The sequence below is a fragment of the Lichenostomus cassidix genome, chromosome 1Aa (assembly GCF_008360975.1).
Source record: "Lichenostomus cassidix isolate B80296 chromosome 1Aa, HeHo_3.0, whole genome shotgun sequence".
Lineage (NCBI taxonomy): Eukaryota > Metazoa > Chordata > Aves > Passeriformes > Meliphagidae > Lichenostomus > Lichenostomus cassidix.
In genome coordinates, this window is record NC_139480.1 from 15,282,365 (window position 1) to 15,304,769 (window position 22,405).

General features: G+C 37.8%; 1 long non-coding RNA gene across 1 annotated transcript; it reads right to left on the bottom strand.

Annotated features, from left to right (window-relative positions):
* On the bottom strand, window positions 1–22,247 carry LOC146443235 (uncharacterized). The gene is made up of 2 exons (XR_014846447.1): window positions 21,698–22,247; window positions 1–3,523 (listed from the first exon to the last, which is right to left on the bottom strand). It is a non-coding gene; the product is annotated as an uncharacterized LOC146443235 (long non-coding RNA).
* Between the last annotated feature and the right edge of the window lie 158 nt (window positions 22,248–22,405).

Below are 22,405 nucleotides of genomic sequence, written 5' to 3' on the forward strand. Positions count from 1 at the left end.
TGGTTGTAAAAGCACCTCACTTTATTCACAGGTCCAAAGAGGCCACAGGAAAGGTTGCAATTGCAGTTAACTTGAGAACAATAATACATTATGTAACGAGCACAACTCACAATGTCAAATGGGAAGAATACAGGAGGATAATGCAACTTACAAAGTTTATTGCTATGATCCATTTACTACTTATCTAGCAAGCAACACAACATTTAAAGCCAAATTTCTCTCCTCAGTTTCTGGTGTTAGAGTAGGTCATTCAACTCAAATTACAACAAGTTAAGCGGTGCAGCTGTTACTCCTGAGGGAAGTGGTGCCATCCAGAAGGATCTTATCAGCCTTGAGGAGTTGGCCCTTGCAAACTTCAGGAAGTTCAACATGGGAACGTGCAAAGTCCCACACCTGGGTCAGGGTAATCACCAGTATCAATACAGGATGGGGAAGGAAGAGATTGGGAGCAGCCTTGAGGGGAAGGACTTGGGGGTACTGGTGGATAAAAAATAGGACATGACCTGGCAGTGCACTCTTGCAGCCCAGAAAGCCAGCTGTATCCTGGGCTGCATCAAAAGAAGTGTGGCCAGCACACTTTATCCCGGGAGATATTTCTCCCCCTTTACTCTGTTCTTGTGAGATCCCACCTGGAGTGGTGAGACACTGGAACAGGTTACTCAGAAAAGTTGTGGATGCCCCATCCATAGATGTGTTTGAGGCCAGGCTGGATGGGGCTTTGAGCTGCCTGGTGTAGTGGAAGGTGTCCCTGCCCATGGCAGGAAACCATTCTATGACTCTGAGATCTCTATAAAAAGTACTTACCTCTAGCAACTCTATGGTACACTGAACAAGATCATTAGATGATAATGCAGGCAGTCAATTAAGGAACACTTCTAAGCAGGTATATCTTTTTAATCAACAGCAGCAGAGAGGTATTCTTAAGCATGACCTGTATTACCAAAATATTGATTCAAATCATTACAAACTCCAGTTATCACTCTTCCAAATCTCTTGCAGGTGTACTTCTTCATTAGGATCCTGCAACTAATTTATTTTCCACATTGAAAATCAAGTATGCCCTTGTAGTATTTTGGCAGAGGTAGAAAGTACTGTGTATCCAACCTTATCTGAGAGAGTGAGTCTAAAATGAAAAATATCTTAAACACAGGGAAAGCTGGATAATACATAAGTGCTGAAGAACAAAGAGTCACATTCCACCATATTTTGGCCACTCTACTCAGTTATGTGTTAGAATTCTAGAGGGAATCACAGATTTGTAGGAGGAGCTCTGAAAAACACAGCTAGTCACAGAGATGGAAGGGAGCCCTTCAGCTGCTATGCCCTGTGCTTCCAGGGAGACAGTTCCAGGCTCAAGGACTCTTCCATGTCCCAAAGAATATCTGCAATTATGCTCAGTCCCACTGAGGGAAGAAAAGGACATTCAAGATCAGTGATGATGTTCCTAATGTCATTCCTTGAATATGTATGTGAGTGTCAGCTGTGGTCTTGTCCAAATGACAGCTAGTACAGAAATGAAACTTTAATATCATTGCTCAAGAATTTAAAATTGGAACCAAAATGAGGGAAGGGTTTTTACTTTTTTCCCTTTTTTTTCTTTTTTACTGCTCACAGATAACTATGAAGTATTTATTTTCTTGAAATGAAAAATGCCCCAAGAAATTTTTTAGACAGCTGCTTGGGAATTATAAAAAAAATTTATCTCAGTTCATGTCAGGCAGATTGAAGTACTTGCACATGAATCAAATTCTGTTCTCAAATACACACACATTAGAACAGTGTAAATACACAAAAAGGTCAAAATTGGCAATTGAAATACTTTCAGAAAATGAAAACTAGCTGAGAAAGATAGTAGAACAGAGGAAAATAATTAATTTTAAATATCAAAATACTGACTAATGTTCTAATTCCTTTTCTACTTATCAGCAAAGGCTAAAGCATGAATAAAATATTCTTTCTCCTGATGGAAAGAATGACATCACCTTCTCCAGAAAAATACCTGAGCTATTTTAAAGCTCTTCTAAAGTTTTATCATAAAAGTTTAAATTGCATTTATTGTTGGAAATTATCTGAAAAAAAAGAAAAGAGTAATTTAAACAGCTTGTTAAAAAGGATGATTGCAGCCCTTTATTCACTTGAGCCAAAAGGTAATTGAGACAAAGTTGTTGATATACTGCTGGGAGTGGGAAGAGATCCAGAAGGTACTTTGTTTCCTTGCGAAGGGAAATGTTACATGCTGTTCCTGAACGATGGAAATTTACAGAATCCTTCCTTTCTTCCAAAACTCCAACCTCCCTGTATATTCTCTGCATCAACTGCCTATCACTGTGAAAAATACTAATTATTATTTGTTTCAAGCTGTTATAGCTGTGGCTCCCAACCGACAGATGTACACAGAAATATTGATTTGTGTTTCTTTGTTTAGGTCCTTATTCCTATTTTAATGATTAGGCTCAACCAGAGTCCTGGAGGAGCTGTGAGACCCCTCTCAACCAACTGCATCCTTTTGAAAAACAGTGACATCTAAAGGTCCCTGTCTGACACAATGATGATGCTCTCTGGCAGTGTCAAAGAAGTCTTCCAGTACCTAAAGGGGTCCTACAAGAAAGGTGGAGAGGGACTTTTTAAAATGGCATGGAGTGATGTGACAAGGGGGAATGGTTTTAAACTGAAAAATGGTAGGTTTATATTGGCTACTAGGAAGAAATTCTCTATTGTGAGGGTGGTGACACACTGGCACAGGTTGCCCAGAGAAATTGTGGATGTCCCCTCCCTGGAAATGTTCAAGGCCAGGTTGGATGAGGCCTTGATTATTCTGGTTTAGTGAAAGGTGTCCCTGCCCAAGGCAGCGGGGTTGGAAATATATATGACAGATGTTTATGTATAATAAAAGAGTATATTTTTCTCTACAAGACATGCTTTGCTGATATTTCCAGTCCCTCAAAGCTGCAGAAAAATTGCTCTTTACCATGTCCATGCTGACCTTGCCTGGAGCATGCCCAGGTGCTTTTTTTACAGAACCACGTGTATGGACCAGTTCTCAAGAAGAGCTGTAAGAAGCCATAATTCTGGGCAGGCAGATAATTTTTTATAGTTCTGGTATCAAAGTATTATCAAATTATGTATCATGTTCAATAGCAACCTTCATCATATGTACTAACTTTTATACTTTCTGAGTATAAGAACAGTAAGATTTTTTGATGGTTTATAACTCTGCCTAGAGGGTTTTTTACACTATTACAGGGCATGTGTGTGCCACTAGCACAATGCTATTGACAAATTGCAAGTGCAGGCTCCAATCTATGCAATAAAAGAGCTTCAGGATGAAAGTATTGTTAACATAAAAATTCCTACCATCACCAAAGCAACAACTTTTCTCCCAACTCATTTTTAGACTTCTAAGTGGAGCCATTTTAACTGGATCTTTTATTCCCAGAGTGCTTCTCTAAATTCTTTGCTTCAGCAGGCAGGGCTCTAATCCATATCAGGGCTCTTAAACTTGCACCAGTGTGGCCTTCATAATCTGAAAAATAAAGGAAAATTATTCTTCCATTTAAGATGGAGAGACTTATTTTTATGCCACTTTTAGAAGAACACACTGTAAGACTACTAATCAATGCTGCTAGTGAAATAATAGGAAAGCACCAGGGAGAAAAAAAAACATCACACAGACTGTGGAGGCAGTAGAAAAAATCCCTTTACAAAGAGAATATAAACCAAACCAGTAGCAAGTTTCTCTGAAGCAGAAAAATCTGGAGAAGATATTTATAAGACTTAAAATAATCAATTAGTGAAATATTTTAAAAATAAAACAATCTCGCAGTGAAAAATATTATTTACTTCCTTCAGTTCTGGATAGCCTCATTAACAAAACAAGAATTAAATAGAAATACAGATAATCAGATTATCAACACTAGCAAATAAGTACAGCCCCATTATTTATCACAACACTTCAGACCAACTATTACCTATGATGTACCTAGCTGGACTAATTAGTCTGGCAGATAAAATCAGATAAAGTATCTAGTACTTAGGCAACCATGGAAGCATCTCTGTATGCACCACCTATAGTCTTTATTGTCTTAATATACAAACCAAAATTTTAAAAAGCATATGAGCAGCAATGTCATGCACGACAGTCAAATCAATTCTTTATTTCCAAGTATCAGTGGACATATCTGTAGCCTCCCAATGTTATTAAATAAAAAAAACAACTCAGACATCAGAATGTATATGCAAAGAATCTACATTCCTAAAATAGATCTTGATTCTGTGTAGCTGCCAGGATTGAAACTCTACCTGATACAGACTGAATTAGATGAAATGTAAACCTAATTCGTATTATTATTTGAAATAATTTTCATTTTTTCTTTTCACCAAGGAGATGACACTGATGTATCGTTTCTGACTAAAGCTGTAATCATTCCTGTGAACACAGGTAGATTGAACTCACTCAGAAGCTAGTGAAATGCCTAATCACCAAAAATCCTCCCACTTCCTCTTTGACATTTTGAAGGTTTTTCAACATTTTCATCAATTTTTCTTCTTCTGAACTTATAACCTATCAAATATACTATGAAACACAAACACTCACACCTGCCTTCTTAAAAGACATTTTGGCTGATATTCACAGGCTCATGCCTTTTTCATCACCTCTGCAAGATGACGAATAATTGGTTAAAGATGGATCTTGAGTTCCATCTTCTTACAGGAGCAAGAGAGGGTCTAAGACACAGCCACTATTCACAAGACAGCAGAGTTACTGTATGAGGAAGAAAAATGCTCAGAAGGGCAAAGACATTTGCCTAAACTAAAAATATTTGACAGATTAAGCTCTATCTTTCCTGTGAATACTGTAATTTTGAAACTGAATATCATGAGTTAACTTTGCTAAAGTCCAGTTTGAAAAATTAATTATTTATAATAAAGATTTATACTTTCATAATTTCATTTAAACTATTCCACCATTTTGATTTTGGCAGAAAAAACCAAACTTACACAATACCTTTATCATAATAAAGTTATTCAGAAAATATAGGAGTGTATGAAATAAAAATAATATATCTTTTCTCAGTCTTATCAGTTTTTGGACACAGTTTCATCAGTTGTGTTATTGATTCACTATATAATTGAAAATTTCACAGGTGCACAAAGTTTTTTTTTAATAACAACTGTCTTTGTAAAGACAAAGATCCTGTTTGCAGATTCTTTCAGAGTTGCATTTTCAGATTTAAGGTAAATGAAAGAAGGGGATTTTTTTTCTTTAAATAACAATGAATTTTCTCCTAGGCACAAGTTTAGTTAATTCATGTGATTTAATTAACAGTGTTGCTTTCTGTGATTAGTACAATATTTTAAAAATATTATATAAATCTAAAGTAAATGCTTAGAAATGTAGGTGAAATTCTCTTTTTCAAACCAAGGCTCTGAATGGTAAGATCAAAGATGGATTGAAGCAGTTTGTCTGAGTAGAGTAATCTTCACTTTGATTGTTTTTCAGATCACTACTGTAGTAGAGATGATGACAGCTGGTATGAAGTTGTCTGAATCAGTGATACTAGAATGCAAATACATGCCAATACTTTGCATAAAATCCACAAAGCAGAGTTATTTATGCATATGCCTTTTGACATCTCAGCATGCATGTTTACTTGAATTGACATACTCTCTTTTTGATTTTCTGGTATTAAATTTAAATGGCAAGATAAGAATAGAATATAAAATCAGGCACAGCAAAAAAGAGGGCAATGGTGAACAAACAGGTTCAGCTCATAACTGAAGTTAAATATTTAGTTCTAGCAAAGAAATATATTTAAGGAACTTTGCTGTACCCAACTTCGAAGTTGTTCAAAGGGATGACAGGCATCTTGGGTATAGTTATGAGTACACTGAAAACAAACTTCAAAGTCAGAAGAGTAACATAATAAACATTTCTAATCCGTTTGTTTTACCAGGTGGCAATGGCTGACTAATTTGGAGCATCCATTTTACTGGAAACATATTTAGAGCTGACTAATCTACATGTCATTTGAAATACAAGTTATACAAATTGTAGATTTTGATGAAAGGTATATGTTTTCAAAAGATTGCACAGGGTTTTAGTCAATCAGCTCATTTAGTCAGAACTATGAATCAGACTTCAGTGCAATGCTTTGAAAAATCAATCACCTCAAAACTATCTCCAGACAGTGTAATGTGAAATGTTTTGCAAAAATCATGACTCTGAAAGACATAATTCTAAGTCATTGTGGATGAGAAATGACAATTAGGAGTAATCAAAAGAACCCGAGTGCAGAGGAACCATGCAACCCAAGTGCTTTTATGGCTGTATCTATAAGTGGGGGAAAAAGACTATATTCTTAATGGCAGATCCTTTGTCTTGATTATAAAAGAAAATGCAATAGTGAGACTTGAACTAATAAAACATTCTTTCTACATTTAGCTGTGAGAAACTTCCTCCACTGTCACACTAGGATGGGCGTAAGCTCATAAAGGGAGAAAACAGCAACTATAACAGAAACCAGGGAAGTAGTGTTGAGTTAAAATAAATATTCAGTCTAATTAGACTTGACAAAATTTCATTCCTCTTGCATTTTTTTTTTTTTTAAATTATGAGACTGTGACTAGAATTCTTAGGAGAGAAGCTGATGTAATGCTATGTGTGTCTTTCACAGCCAGCAATCACTGGCTACTGAGAAAGCATGTGTGACTTACTCACTGTACCATATGGTTAATAATCTCAACATCACAAATCGTTCTGGTCTTGGATGGAAGCTTTATGAACACTGTGGGATAGAACATGAAGTGGGGAGGGAGAAATGGAGAAGTGAGCTACAGATTGTCTCAGTAAAAATCAGAAATGCAACTAGAGACTTAGAAGAAGCTGATAGTACCTAACTACAAACAGGATGAGCAGAAGGAGATAAAACCCCCTGCCACATCTTCCCTTTTTAACCAGTGCAAACCCCTGTATTCACAACACAGTGTTTCAGAAGACAGGCAATGGATGTTTCATGTGGCTGATTAGAGACATGCATAGCAGTGTTGACAGCAACACAGCATGAGGTGGGGTTAAAGCAGACAAACTATTCCTATGTAACTGAATCAATGACAACATGGCCCTCTGAAAACTATTAGATAAAAAGCAATATGAGTAATGACAAAACTGAAGAAAGATGTTAATTCCTTTCACTCTCTGAAGATGCTGCAAAGCACGTGGGTATGGGTGCAGGTGTGTGTGTACTGTTCGGTCTAAAAACATTTACCAGAGCCTCCAAATTCACTGGGTAATAATGATGTTAACACCTCACCCCCTATTTAACGCTTCAGAATAATGAAAAAAAGTATAATGCAGCTAGACTTCTTTATCTTTGAAACTCAATTTGGTAATCCTAAAAATGATTAAAGTTTCTCCTTTCAACTCTCTGGTAATCTATTTAGCTGTACAGAGAGTGTGATATATGAGAACAAATCATGCTTGCTTTACAGAAAGTGGGATACAGCCTAATGAGAGTGTTAGAGTGTTGTCTCTTAAATTATTTCCAAAGATATGAATTATGGAAAGGCATAAACATATGTGGGTAAAGCAGGCTTAAAATGCAAGTCCTCACCATCATTTCCTATCCCTCCTTCCACTCCATGGACAGACACCAAAACTCTTAATTTGGACCCAAGCCATAGAAGCCATTGGGTTTCTAATCTCTTCTGACATTGTTCACAGCTACACTTTTTTTTTCAGTTTTTTTTGGTTTTGTTTAGTGCTGAACCCAACTGTGATCCAGCTGCCTAAAGCACAGTGGCCAGTGCCAATTGGGAGGCTTCTGGATAGCCAAGATGCCTGTCTGGAGCCAGCAGATTATGACAGTGTCTCAGAAAAGACCCACGTGCTCTGCAGCAGCAGCTGGTGGCTGGGGTGGGTTTCTTACAGCTACTCTGCATCTAGAACAGCACTAAATGCCTAGGTTTAAGCAGCAGAATATCATGCCTCATGGCTGATAACACTCCCTAGAAGGGAGACCTCAAGAGTTTTATCACCTAAATCCCAGGATTAGTGTTTTATCCAAGGGAACTTCTAATTAAACTCATTTTGTCCTCTACTAGTAGTGCAGTCTGATCAAAGTATGTCATGCTAAGACTTCTTACATATTGATTATATGAGGGCTGGGAGGCTCCCCCTTGTTGAGGTGTGAACTGATTTCCCAGTTAAGATGTCTCCATTACATAGGTGGTCCAACGCTCAAGGAAGAACGATAGGCAAATACTGGAGCACCTTTCGGTGGCATAGTTCATAAGCAAATCAGGAATGTTCTTGAAAAGCATTGCAGCACCTGATTTGGTTTTCTTCCAAACAGAATCTCTTTCATGGGTACCACAGCTGTCCTCACAACTTACCTAACAGACAGTAAATGAAGTTTACCAAGGTAGTTGCTTCAAAATTGCATTATTGCTCTGAACCATATTGCTAAGGTAAATTTGATTACACTGCTCATTCAAAACTTGATTTTGGCCCAGAGCCACAAGGCCAGACCATTTATGTGGTTTTATCAGCTTCACTTTTTGGTGTAGTAGTTTCCATGGCTTAGAAAACATTATCTTAAAAAAAAAAATGCACCTCTCCTGCCTTTACTGGCCTTTGTATGTCACCCAAGGCTCCAAATCATCATGGGCACCTGGCAATAAAGGGGTTAGGACAACTCAGAGTTGATGGCTGCTACCTGATCTTCCATAGTTCCATGTGTTTCAAGTTCCAGCTACAGTTCAAGTACTCAAAAAGCTAAACAGATTTCAAGGAAAATATGGCTGAGTTATAATGACCTCAAGCTGAAGAGACAGCAGCTAATGTAGAAAACTTTTGGTAACCACCAAATTAAAATATCCTGGTTTTAAACAGTTTTGTAATGGTGAAGTTATTATCAGGCTCAAGTAAATCTTGTATTTGCCCACTTGGAATTGAATCTAGAGAAACACTTTCTACAACATTAGTATTTGTCTGCGTAGCTCACCTCATTACTTCCTCTTCCCCAATCTACCAATATCACAACACATGGTGCTTATTTGTCCGCTGCTACAAGTGATTTATCACACCCTAAATAAATAATATAGAATGTCTGATTCCTTTAATTTCTGTTTTTTATTGAAAAATGTAATGGACAGCTGGTGAAAGGGCACTTCTGTGAAATCACAACCATGTTTATCATTATGGTCTCAAAGATGCTGTTGCTGTAAGGGGCCAAGTACTAACACACTTGTAGCTACTTTAAACTTCACGCAGAGGACTCCTGTTTTTAGTTTAGGAATCCAGAAGCACTAGCTGGCAGGGTATGTTCAGTCAAACCTGCTTCGAGGGTATCTGTGAGGTATTATCATACCATCCATCCTCCTTTTCACATGTTCCAGCTGACTGTATGGGAATAACCTGGTCAGTTCCATAAACTCTTTCCAAGCCACACATACCACTCAGTGCTCCTGGGACATTTTTATAAATGACTCAATAAAGATTCAATCAATCCAGCTAAACCCAAAAAGGTATCATACTATTTTGTTAAGAACAGGTACACAGAATCCTCCACTGATCAGAAATCCACAGGTGGATGCATTTTCTGTGGAAACCTCTGACTCATACAGGAGCATGGCAAGCACAGAAAGGCTGTGTCTTTAATTTGGCGAAGAAGCTACTTCATGCTGATGCAATAACTAAACCACACAAGCAGGTTTCAAGTTTATTCCTACCAATTAATTTGGAGGCATAATGCAGTTTCTTCTCTATTAAATAATATTTTGTTTTCCTTGGAGACACCAAGATTTGAAAACTAATAGTAGAAGCAGAAAATCAGCCTATAAACTAATCATCTTGTTTAGAGCAAGCTACTAGTGAATGATCAAATCCTGCATGAGATTTTGTAGTATGGAATAGCTCAGGAGCTCTTATTTATTTTAGGGCATTGCATAGCACAGATGCACAAAATAACATAAAGAGTACAGTCCCTACAATACAATCTCATTTGCCACTATTCATTGGGGGGAAATGGTTGGCTTGGAATTTAGTTGACCTTTACAACGCCCATGGGAAACTCTCTCAGACAGCCGGGTTCTTCCACTGTGCTTTAAAATCCAGTTCATTTCTGAGTGGGCAAAAGCTTCCATCAAATCATTGGTTGTTTAACAGATTTTTCTCTGATGCAAAATGATGCGACTTTAAGAATAGTTTCAAGGCTTGTTGGAAACTGTTCCAATTCCAAACACTTTCTTTGTTACAATATTCTAGAACAATCAACATGAATTGATTTTAATAGTTACCCGTCATTTCTCAAGCTGCAGTACAGTTGGCCTCCCATAACCGGCCACCAGTCTGAATTGCAGCAGTGAAGCTGTGATGAGAAGCCATGGCGGTGCTTTGGCAGCCATAATTACTTTGATCAAACGTAGAAAGTGTTGGGCCTACTAACTTTGCAGTCTACAATCAATTTTTCTATCCTTTACTGGCATTATCATGTGCTAACCCCTATAATGTCCTGATCCCTGCTTAGAATAAACACACATTAGAAAAACGAAACTGGTGAAAAATGAATGATGAGAAAGGAAAGAAGGTTTCCTCAGATTTTATCAACTTTTTAATTAATATGTATGAATTAGATATTAATCAGTAAGTAGTACATACTGTTTAAAGAGGTTTAATGCTGCCTCTTACATAAAAACCACCCTAATTTTCAGTTACTGATTTGTTTTCAGCTGGCTTCTGTATGGCCACAAGAATAAAAACAGGAATGGAAGGGATGTTTTTCTGAAAATTCTAATGTGAAAAAACAACCATTCACAGCTTCTATATTAAAAAGCATAACAAGGGAGACAGAAGCACTGCCCATCACACAGTGCAGATGACTTTTATATTGAAGTATTGGGAAGAAATTAATCATTGCTGTAAGTAGGCAGAACACAGCTGGAAGTGGCTGAATTGTGCTTGCAACCAAGGCAAACTGAACAGCACTCTGTAGGGCAGCTCAGCTGGATTCCTGAGCAGTGAGAGGCTGCTAACCATCACAGCCTTTAAAACACCACAGCAGTAAAAGCCCACCAAATGGCTGCAAGAAAGTGTTTGGTCTCAGACCCAGTGGGAATTTCCTCAGGTTTCAAATAGTGGGGGCCATATGCCAAGATGCCTGCAGCACTTCTTAGGTTGAAAGTAAACAACTGAATGTATTTGGCAGAGTTTTTACTACTGCTGCTCAAGCAGCTTTTGTATGAGTTTGTATAGGCACACCTACCATAGCACTGGAATTATGAAGAATTCTTTTTTAAGTCAATAATTTTTAGCTAAATCTCTGTAAACTGTGTATAGGGAAAGTAGGAATTGACAAATCCACCTTAAAAATAGATAAAGAAAAATGCAGGAGTTTATTCTCGTCTCAAGCAGAAATCACCCTCCAATCATTCTTCTCTAAGGACAACACTTGCAAGTGTGGGATGAAGTAGGATGTGCCCTTCAAAATTCAGGAGGGTCTGTTTTTCTCCTTTCCTGTATTAACATTTTTCCATCACGATGTTGTCAATGTTGCAGTTACTCTGAGAAGGAGACTTTGTTTCCTAATACACTAATGGCATTTTCAAAGTAGGTAAGTTCCAAAACTGTAGATTCACACTAGCAGCCCAGTAGTCATGCTGGCAAGAACAAGGCCAGGTTCAAACATCATGCCAGATCTCTTTGGTCTGCAGCTGACTGACATCTGGACATACTGCAAATGCTGCCTGACTTGATCTTCAAGACTGAGATTACCAAAACATTACAGCACTGAGCAGTATCAATACATCTACTCTAACAGCTGTTTTGCTGGCAGACTCCAGGGAGATCTCTTATCATAATCTCATAATGAGATATTAATAACAACCTCAGAGAAAACTGCTTGCTCTTTCTCAGAGAGGAATTATCAGTAAATACCAAACTCCGTTTACGGTAGTGTACAGGATGGAAATGCTGGTGGCAAGGAAAGCATTCCCTGGCTCTTCCTGTGCAAGTGGAAAGATGCTCCTGAGCTATGTCCTTCCTTCAATAGGGAAAACTGAACATTTAAAGTCCAATATTGGTCAACAGAAAACATAAACCAAGACAGTGGGCATTAACAATACTTTAATATGAGGAATAGCAAGACAAATTTTCATTTTTGCCTGCTTTAATGAGGAAAAGCATTGATCCTGTGTGAAAGGATAGTGAGAGCTACTTATACAGTGATACTACAAGTTCAATTTGTTGCATAATAGAGAACAAACGAAGTAGACTAATTCTAACAGAAGAGACCAAGTCATAAACCCCAGTCTTCTCAAAAGCACACAAGGCTCTAATTTCTTGTGTTTGTTAAAAAGTTTTCAGATTATTTCTGAGGAAACAAAGTCTTTGTTCGAGGTTATGGCTCTTAGAATTCATAATATCTGTATCTAGGCTCTTTAGAAAAACCAGTGTTTCTCAGAGCAGTGTGAAACCTTACCACCTAGGTTCAGTTTCTGCCAGGCATTGTACATGTGTATATTGAGGCCTACCCGCCAGAAAAAAATCGATAACAATGCAGGTTAGATGAGCAGGTGGCAAAATAAAAAAGACTGCATGAAAGAATAAACATTCAGAGAACCACAGATACCTATTGCTGGCTGATTTCTCCAGGACTCCTAAGCTTACAATAGATCTTTCAGATATTGATCCTTTTTCCTTGGTATCAAAGAGATGAACAATCCCACTGAAGTTTGCAGGAGCTGATGGATGCTATGAAAGGCTTTTCGCAAGAGCACTGATAAAGTTCCTTGCCTGTTTCTTCAGCCAGAAGATCATATGGCTTCATTGTTGAAAGAAACAAAACAGCAAACAAACACTGAGGAATTCTTTTAAGGTGAAATAGGTATTCAGGCTGATCTTGCCTTCCAGATGCAGAAAATCATATTGTTTCTGTATGAAAAGAAGGTTCTGCATTGGTTAGGTTTGCAGAAAATAAGCATTGTTTTTGTCAATAATTCTGAAGCTCCTACAAGCCCTATGTTATAATCAGTATTTTGATGGTGGCATGTAACAGTTAAATTGAGCTAAAATGGAAATGAATTCTTCAAGATTTTCAGCACCCCAGAACACAAGGAAGAACCTGGGACTATTTTTGACAAATTAGGCCTGAACAAATATGATAGAAGTGAGTCGGCATTGTTAAGAATGCCTTCTGTCAAGGTAAATATGTCTGTTTACTCTGATAACACCAATGAGCAATTTCTCTCTATTAGACAAGTCAAATTCACTCAAAACTGTACTAGGTACTGAGTCTCTATCAAGCTAGTACAAACAGACAATGAATCTAAAAAGTATTAGGAAAATTTATAGTGGAAAGATTTTGAATTCTCCTTTTTTTCTTCTGCCATATTTCTTAAGGTTATTGGAATCATTATTTTCCTGATCAATATAACAGGACCTTCACAAAATAATTCCATGTCTTTATGCATCTAAATCCTCCAATTGGGTTACCTGGGGCTTGAGTCAACAGAAGAATTAAAAGAGTCAACAAGAGGGTTAAATGATGCTTTGATAGCTAGCAAAATAGTGTTTTACCCTCAGATGACAAGCTGTTCCTAAGGAGCTACAGCACTTCCATACAACCTTTTTACAAAAGCCACCTCCAACTGCATGAAAAGGATACAAGAAAACCACAGAAAGTTTTTTAATCCATTTTGCTAACCAGTTACATAATCCTTGGTTGTTGTATACTAGTGATATTATCTAAAGCAATACTAGTTTAGCACTCTGAACAACACTCATCTCTTTCAAGACTTGTTTCTCAGCAGAGAGCTGAGCTTGTTCCAGCTGAAAGCCCTTTAGCTCTATCTGTCCTGCCTTTCACAACGCACTGGCCCAGGGGCCTGTGGCTCTGCTTTGTCTCAGCTGCAGATCCCCAGGCAGACACACATGTCTGCACTAGCACTGCAGCCTGCCTGGGGAGCCGGCTGGGGGGCAGCTGGAAGGACTGCAGCACTGCACCCTCTCAATGTCTGCAGCACTGCACCCTCTCAATGTCTGCAGCACTGCACCCTCTCAAGGACTGCAGCACTGCACCCTCTCAATGTCTGCAGCACTGCATCCTCTCAAGGACTGCAGCATTGCATCATCTCAAGGACTGCAGCACTGCACCTTCTCAAACTCTGCAGCACTGCACCTTCTCAAACTCTGCAGCACTGCACCTTCTCAAACTCTGCAGCACTGCACCCTCTCAAACTCTGCAGCACTGCACCCTCTCAAACTCTGCAGCACTGCACCCTCTCAAACTCTGCAGCACTGCACCCTCTCAAACTCTGAAGCACTGCACCCTTTCAAACTCTGAAGCACTGCACCCTCTCAAAGTCAAGCCTCTGCGGGGCTGCCAGCCCTTGCCCCCCACCCAGTGCTGCACTGCCAGGGCTGTGTGGTCACACAGACCCAAGGGTAGGCTCATCTGGCCTCAGCAGCAGGAAAAAGGCTAAAAGATTTTCCTCTCTGCCCCACTGAATTAATTGTTGGGATGTGAAGTACTTCCTTCACAAGGAGAGTATACTATTTAAATGGCTGAAAGGCTGAAGCCTAATGTGGGCAGAAGGTGCATTTTTCTCATTATCTGAGGTTGGCAGACATGTATTTACAGATGAATCAACTCATTTTCCTGGGCAGAGAGACAAATCAAATCCCTAGAGCTTCATACCACGGGAAATGCTTTGGAATGTGTTCCAAGTGGTCCTTCATAAAATAACAATGCAGTTTTGAGCCAGCAGCTACTCATCAAAGTATTGATCCTTTCCTGGCATAACAACATCTTGTTTAGATGATGACATAATGTTTCCAGTAGAGCCAAGGGCACCTCAGCCCCTCTACAGACATGCTTGAGCACACTGAAAAGAGCAATGAGATGCAGAGTGCTGATGAATAGCTCTTTGCCTTCAAGAAAGGAGAACTTGAATGAGAACAAAGATTTATTAAAATATGTGTTTGTGTCTCATTTTGAGATGGGTGAAAACAAAAGTACAAGCTTCAACCTTATAAATACAACCGAAGATTTCCTAAGTGTTGTTAGATACTGAAAGGTTATGGAACAACAAGGATGTTATGAAAAACATCATGGCCGAATTCAAAGCCTACTGAAGGCAGTTTTATCCTAGATCCATCACTTCTAAGAACTAGATGAAAACTGACTGGTATTTCTCTGCCATAATAATTTTCTCATTAATTTTACTGGTTTTCAGCATACTGCCAACTATTAGCAATGAAATAAAGTGGACATTTTCTTCTATTGTGCAGTGTGAAAGAGAGAGAAAATGGGGATATTATAAAAAACACATATAGCTGCTGCTGTGGTGATTTATTCCTTTGCTGTTCCCATATATTCACACTTCAACTGGATAATTATTTAAGAGCTGTGAAGAAATTACCTGTTACTTTTTCCAAAGGAAAAGGCTCCAATTCAGACCCCCTCCCATGAGCCATATTAGAGAAGGTGCCAACTCTCCTAACCTCTCAGTGAAGAGAGACAGAGCACATTTCCAGACAGAAATTTATATTCTAGTTGGACTAAAAACTATGCAGAGGTAGCCCCTTTCTTCACTACACAAACACAGGAAAGCTCATTTTGAGACTTTAGACACAGCAGTTTAAATAAAATTGTTCCATTAAATTTCCTTTTGCCACAAAGATGAAAAGTCCACTGTTCTTGGTGATATTCCAACAAAACCACATTTTGATTTCTAAATAAGAGTAAGAGTCTGTATCTACTATGCATTTATATATATACATATGCCATATCTAAAACAATATAATGCTTTTGAGAGTTTAATATAGCCAAAGAGAGTTGAATAATACCAAGAAATTAAAAAATGAATAGCTTTGAAAGCAATTAATAGGTTTTGCAGCCCAGGGATGGTTATGATCATCTCTGATTTTCTGCACAAAGAACATAGATTTTTCACACAGTAAAAGCCACAGTCAGGACCAATGAATTATAGCTAAAGCACAGCAAAGTTTTCAGCAATATAACTGAAACTAAGATCACTTTCTCTGGTATTACTTTTCAATGACTAATTAATGTTACAGCTCTGCTACATTCTGTAGTAGTTATTGCTGTTATCATTACTTGCAACTCTTAATTTTTGCCATGAGTGATTTTGAAATTTTAGACCATTAGTAAAAATGTTGGCCAGAATTGAGAACTGGTATAAACAGAAGAGCATCACATACAAATTTATATAAGTCATAGACATTAAAGATGGTATGGGATTGGATAGATAGTAATAATAACAATAATTATAGTATTATTAATATGGGAACAAGAATATAAATGGCTTTAATTCCTAAAAGCTTCCTGTGATTATCTTATCATTTTCTCTTCAAAACTTAGGGACTCTCTGGTGGTTTTAGATCAGTGTTTTCAGTTCATTTCTTGCACTAAGACTGCCAGTCCTGAAACAACTGTCAAGACCACTCAAGCAAAATTGCAAATTTTCATTTCAAAATTTAGAAGCTAAGCTGTTCTTTTATTACTTTACAACATGATGCTACATTCTGCATTATATCAGAAAGTGATATGAATAGCAAAATACCTAATTCTCACTTTTTAGTCTGAGCTCTTTTTTCACTTAGCTGAAAACCGTATTCTATTCCTACACACTTCTCAAAAGTAACAAGATCTAAAAAGAACAAAATTGAAGGTTTTGATTTTTTTTTTAATTCCCCCAACAATATTAAATATTGGAAAACATTTATCATCTTCAGCTAATGACTACTTTGTAAATCCACCTAACAGAATATACCTTTTGGATAAGGAACAGCAACACCTAAAAGCAAATGTATAAAATACTTCATTACCTTTATCATGTATTTTCACCCACATATATGTAGTTACTCCCATTTTCTTTGCACTGTAATTTTGCTTATAGCTCTTTCACCAAGCTCTCAGCCTGTTACTAAATCCTATGCCTTGCCAACACTCTCCCTAGTAAAATGGGCAGCTCAGCCAACAGCATTACCCCCGGAGCACACAGTAACTCTTTTCTACTGAAAGTCATGCTGGAAAGACTCTTGTTACTAGGACTCCAACTGCATTATCTTCATTGTACTCATTACTCATGTTTACATTTGCTCTCATTCAAACAAAAGCATACACAAACCACAAAACCAGCTACAAATATTCAACAATGGACAGTTCATGAGACCTGATATAGACTTACCTCTTGAATAGCAAATTCCATTCCTCCTTTAGAAGAAGAAAACGTGAATTTGATACAACTCACTTGACTTGAATAATAACTGTAATGTATTATACTGAAGATACTTTTGGAAATTACATCTGTGCAACACACTGTAAATCCAGCTGTAATTTTAAAAATTTTATCAGGTATTTTTCATTCACCTTAAACTACCTGAACTTATTCTATCACTAATCCTTTTCTACAGAAATTGTATTAATAGGATTTTAATGCTGAAAATATGTGGAACACAAAAAAGAAGGGAGTAAGACTCTTTTCAGTTCAAGGGTACATTTCAACTGCTATGCAGAGAAACTCTGAAATGGATTAAAAAGTGAACACTGAAACTTAATAACCTTCTAATGCACATTTGGATCAAAGAGAAATTAATTGAGAGATAAATTGGGTCAAATAGCATAGTAAAGGCTTTGCTATCTTCAAGAAACACCAACAAAAACTAATCCCTGCCGCAGATACAAATGACATGAAAAATGCACTAACAGTGGCTTTGAGACATAAAAAGAGATGTCAGTGGCAGACTTAGATACAGAGATTCAATGAAAAGCCATAAAAGCATTGGTGATGAAGCTGGATAAACAAAGACAAGACTACAGAAAAAAACCCAAAAAAACCCAAGCCCCAAAACCCAAACCCCAAAACCTGCAGCAGCGAGTCATGAACATTGCGAGAGAACAAATGTGTGCTCTTGAGATAAATGGTAGATGCCAATTAACACACAGCTTGATGCGTTCTAACACCTGAAAATACCTGCTGAAGATAATCCATTGAAATTTCTATGTATCATCATGTCTCCATTCTTCTTAGTTACATGGGAGGAGTTAAAGATTTACTTGTAAATAGATTTTTTTGACCAAAACAAGGGACGGACCAAGAACATGACTGATGCTAGTGGCATGCCAAATGCAATGACTCCACACTGAATATGTCTTCTGGGAACAATGGACCAAACAGGAAAAGAAGCACAGACTCTCCAGGGCATAAGCCAAAATAACAAAAAAATTAATACTGATAAATACTTCTTTGTCTGATGTTTTCCCTGAAATTTGAGATTAAGTTGCCCATTAGAAGAAAAATTACCAAAACGGAGTGGTTGAACCAAAGCACCTAACCTTGCTGTTGAATTCCATCTTAGAGTTACAAGACACTTTATTTCAGGGGCCTTCCCCCCAAAAAAATCAATAATACAAACTTTGAAAAGATGAAAAAAGTGAGGCACATAGAAGGATGAGTATGGGTGTTTTGAACAGACCTGAGAGCCTTGCTCACTCTCATATTACACGCCCAAATCTAATTTTGCATTCAAGTACATTACAGATGATTCTTAAGGGGAAAAAAATTCAATTTGTAGATTCAGAATATCTCCAGACACACATCTTTTACATTCTGTCCTGTTATGTGTCCAGTTTTTAGACTAAAGCAATAGCTTTGCTATTTATTTGCCAAAAAAAAAAAAAAAAAAAAAAAGAAAAGAAAAGAAAAAAAAGAAAAGAAAAGAAAAGAAAAGAAAAGAAAAGAGAAGAGAAGAGAAGAGAGGGGTTCTGTGTCTGTTCCAAGAAGTTGTCTACTCTTACTGACCTTAGAGAAATGCTATTGCTTATTTCTTCATCAAGTCACTGTACTAAGCAGGTCTTCTGGCATCTCTAAAGGTCCCCCAATATCTTGAGATATTTTAACTTCAGAAAACATAAACTAATGCTCCAACGATCTTGCTTTTCACCTTGTTCTGACAGTAAGTTGAACATGAAATTCAGAAACTGCTATGAACTATATAATTCAAAGAAAGTAAGTTTCTCTCGACAGTGAACAGACGAGAATTATCATGGCTCAGAGCCAAATATGCATTGATTTGTTTCTCTGTGTTTGAACTTCTGTCATGCTGTAATGCTATGTTAAACACTCATTGTATGTACAGGAGGCACAATTAGCTGGAATTTCAAGGAAATAGAAATATGTTTGAAAGAGGACCTGTTGCTTTTGCCAACTTCTCTGTCTTCTACCCAATACTTCCACTTAAAAGTGTCCTTCTTTCTCTGAGTCATTTAAGCCTTAACTGCATATTGCATCAGACTCCAGGGAAGGGCATTTCCGTCCACTGGGCTGCCAGTGAGCAGCAGTCCTTGGACACAGAGTGCAGCTCCAGGCTACACCCAATAGGCTGTGGCAGTTAGTATGTTAATACAGACAAAAATAAAGCTAAAAACATTCACCTAAAGTGCAGAAACTGTCACTAATATTTTAGTGAATGACAACTTTCAAGAACTCCCCACATCAATCACACTTCTAGATGGAGAAACAAGAGACAAAAACATTTACTCCAAACCAGCACTTATTTATTTTTTTATTTATTTTTCTGTCTCACAGCCTTCTTTTGCTGATATTAAATAGAGTGTGAGTGTGCGTGATTCCATACATGTGCACTGCCAATGTAAATGCATTTTGGGAAATTTGCTATTATTTTCAAAATCTCTTTCAATTCACATGTAATAGGAAAGACCACTGACAAAGAAGAAGTTAAAAAATGCTACAGTGATGGCTTGTCTTCAATCATGACTCCTTGTGGCCATTACTGTCATGTTGATTCCTTCTCTCTTTTATCCTCTCCAATTTTCTGGAGAAAAATTGCACTGCCCTGAACGAGGTATTGTGACTATGTGATTTTCTGGACCATGTTAACCTCTTTGAATGTAGACATTGCTTATCCCTCTTCTTTAATATTCTTGTTTTCATTTTTCCATGGTTCTACACAATTGCTTATTCCTTTTATCTTACCTTGCCTCTTTTTGTCCAGGCACCAAGTACTGTACACTCTGGGACTGTTTTCTGCCCAAGAATAGCTTTTGTCTTCCTCTCTTTGATTCTATCTGAATTCTGATTTTGGGTTCGCCTGCTTGGTAACTTCACTCCATTTGCTGAATTTGACTTTAAAGAACTGTTTCTTTCATGATATTTAAAATAAACAACATGGATATAATGGCTTGGTAGAAAGGCATGCCCACAGACCAGACAAAACAGTGACCAGCAACCATAAAAGCCTTGTGTGCCTCAGAAGAACTTCCACTAGTTTGTTAGACGAGTAAAAATGTGCAGAAAATAATGCTTCAGTATGGAAGTGTCTAATTTGATTTCACTTTTTTCCTTTTTCCTTATTGATTAAAGCAAATTAAAAAAATGCATGTAGAGACACATGGCCTTGTCAGCTAGTAGAGTGAGTTTAAGCCACACCTCACAGCTGTGTCGACATTGCAGCTTGTTGCTGACACAGCAGTGTAAGGATCAGCACCAAAAAGCACTCCCCAGCTTATACAACTTCATCAGCAAATCCTTCTGGTCTGAGTGCAGCTAAGTTAGCAGAGGAGTGCTGTTGTCAGCTTAGTCAACTATGTTTAGCATCAATCTATACTCTCACATCTATCATCAGAAAAGCTTCTTTTCCTGAAACATACTGTACCTCCACAGAAAAGGCTACCTGTGTAACCACTCAAGCATAGATATACCAGCAGAAGCTTTCCAGAACAGATGAGCTAAAATCCAAATTGGTGTAACTGAATGTCCACCTGGATGCACAACTCACCAGCTATCACAGTGAATAAACATCTCAGCGCCTACATTGTTCAAAACATTGCTAGCGCAAGCTACAACACTCCTAATTTTGATCAGCCAGGAGAATGGCTACATGTGTGCATTTCAGAACACACAGAAACTTCACAAGCATCCTCAATAACAGTCACCAACTGTATGCAGTTACTTGATTCTGAAAAATGCTCAAGTTAAAAGAAATGCAAGGGGAAAAAAAAGAAAAAAAATCATGAGAAAAAAAGAAAAGGAGAAAAGGAAAAAGAAAGAAGTCTACAAAACTCTCTGTAGCTCAATACATTATTTGACCATACTGGCAACAGACCTCTTCCTAACTATAAATTCTTGCATATGACTTTTCATGAAATAAAACAAATACTATTGTAGACATTTTAATATTTTTTAGTGCTCTGAAGTAACAAAAATTCCCATACAAACGGTACCTGAAATATTACTGCACCATGAGGCAAAGCCTAGTTAATACAGCTGAGCAGATTTGAAATAGCTGGTTTGGATATTTGGATGATCTTGAAGACTGTGCTCAGCAGCTGCAGTAAGTGAGTCCCAGCAGTGAGTGCAGCGTTGTTGCACTCCTTGAATGTCAGCACCTGGACACTGGCAGCACTCCTCAACCATAAAGAGACTGACAGTGGAACCTGTGCACACCCTCAGCTGCCCATATTACATTACAGTAACCAGGAAAGTTTAGCAGTAACACTGCTGAAATACATGCTCAGACCAAATTCTCCTTCTGTAGCTGGGAACTTACCTTCTTGTAATACTCAATTAGTACCATTTTATAAGTCCCCTTCAAGGACATATTCTTGGTAGCCAGATCACCTTGAGTGGTGGGCATAAAGAATTGCACCTAATTTACCTGATGAGGTTTCAAAAGGTTTCTCCTTCCAAATCCCTTGCATCTCCAGAGCCTTGCCAGCACAGGTCTGTATCAGGGATAAAATAAAACTCAGGAGAAGGAGTAAATATAAAAATGAATGGAAAAGGAATGAAAACAGTGTCCTTGCCTTCTTGAAAGTCAACAGCAGCTGGCTCTGTAGGGCTTCAGTCCACAGGTCTAAAACTGGCAGCAGCCCTCACAGCAGCCGAGGAGGGCACTTGCAGTTTTTGATACAAATGTAGCCCCATTGGTAGGTCAGATTTATTCACGGGAGAAATCCTTGCAACAGTCAATTGTTTCAGTGCAAAATTCTGCAACACATTAAAAACTTAGGCACAAGGTAACATATACTTAAGAGAATAAAATATTAATAATACGGTTGATCTGGTACTGAATTGATTATGTAACTCAGCAAAACCTCCACTGCTAAAATAAACCAGAAGTTCCACGTGGCTATGCCAGATTGACACAAAAGTTAAATGGTGTCACTTCAGGATTTAGGTCAACTGTCATAAGGATGACAGACGGCTCAGGCTATCTAAGCTGAATCTAACTACGTTTCCCTTTGAGAAATATCAACAATGAACAAATAAAAAAACTCCTGAAACATAATGCTAATTATAGAATGTATGTTTTATAGGATTTATCACTTTTTTGACTGTCACAACTGGAATACCTTATTTTTGT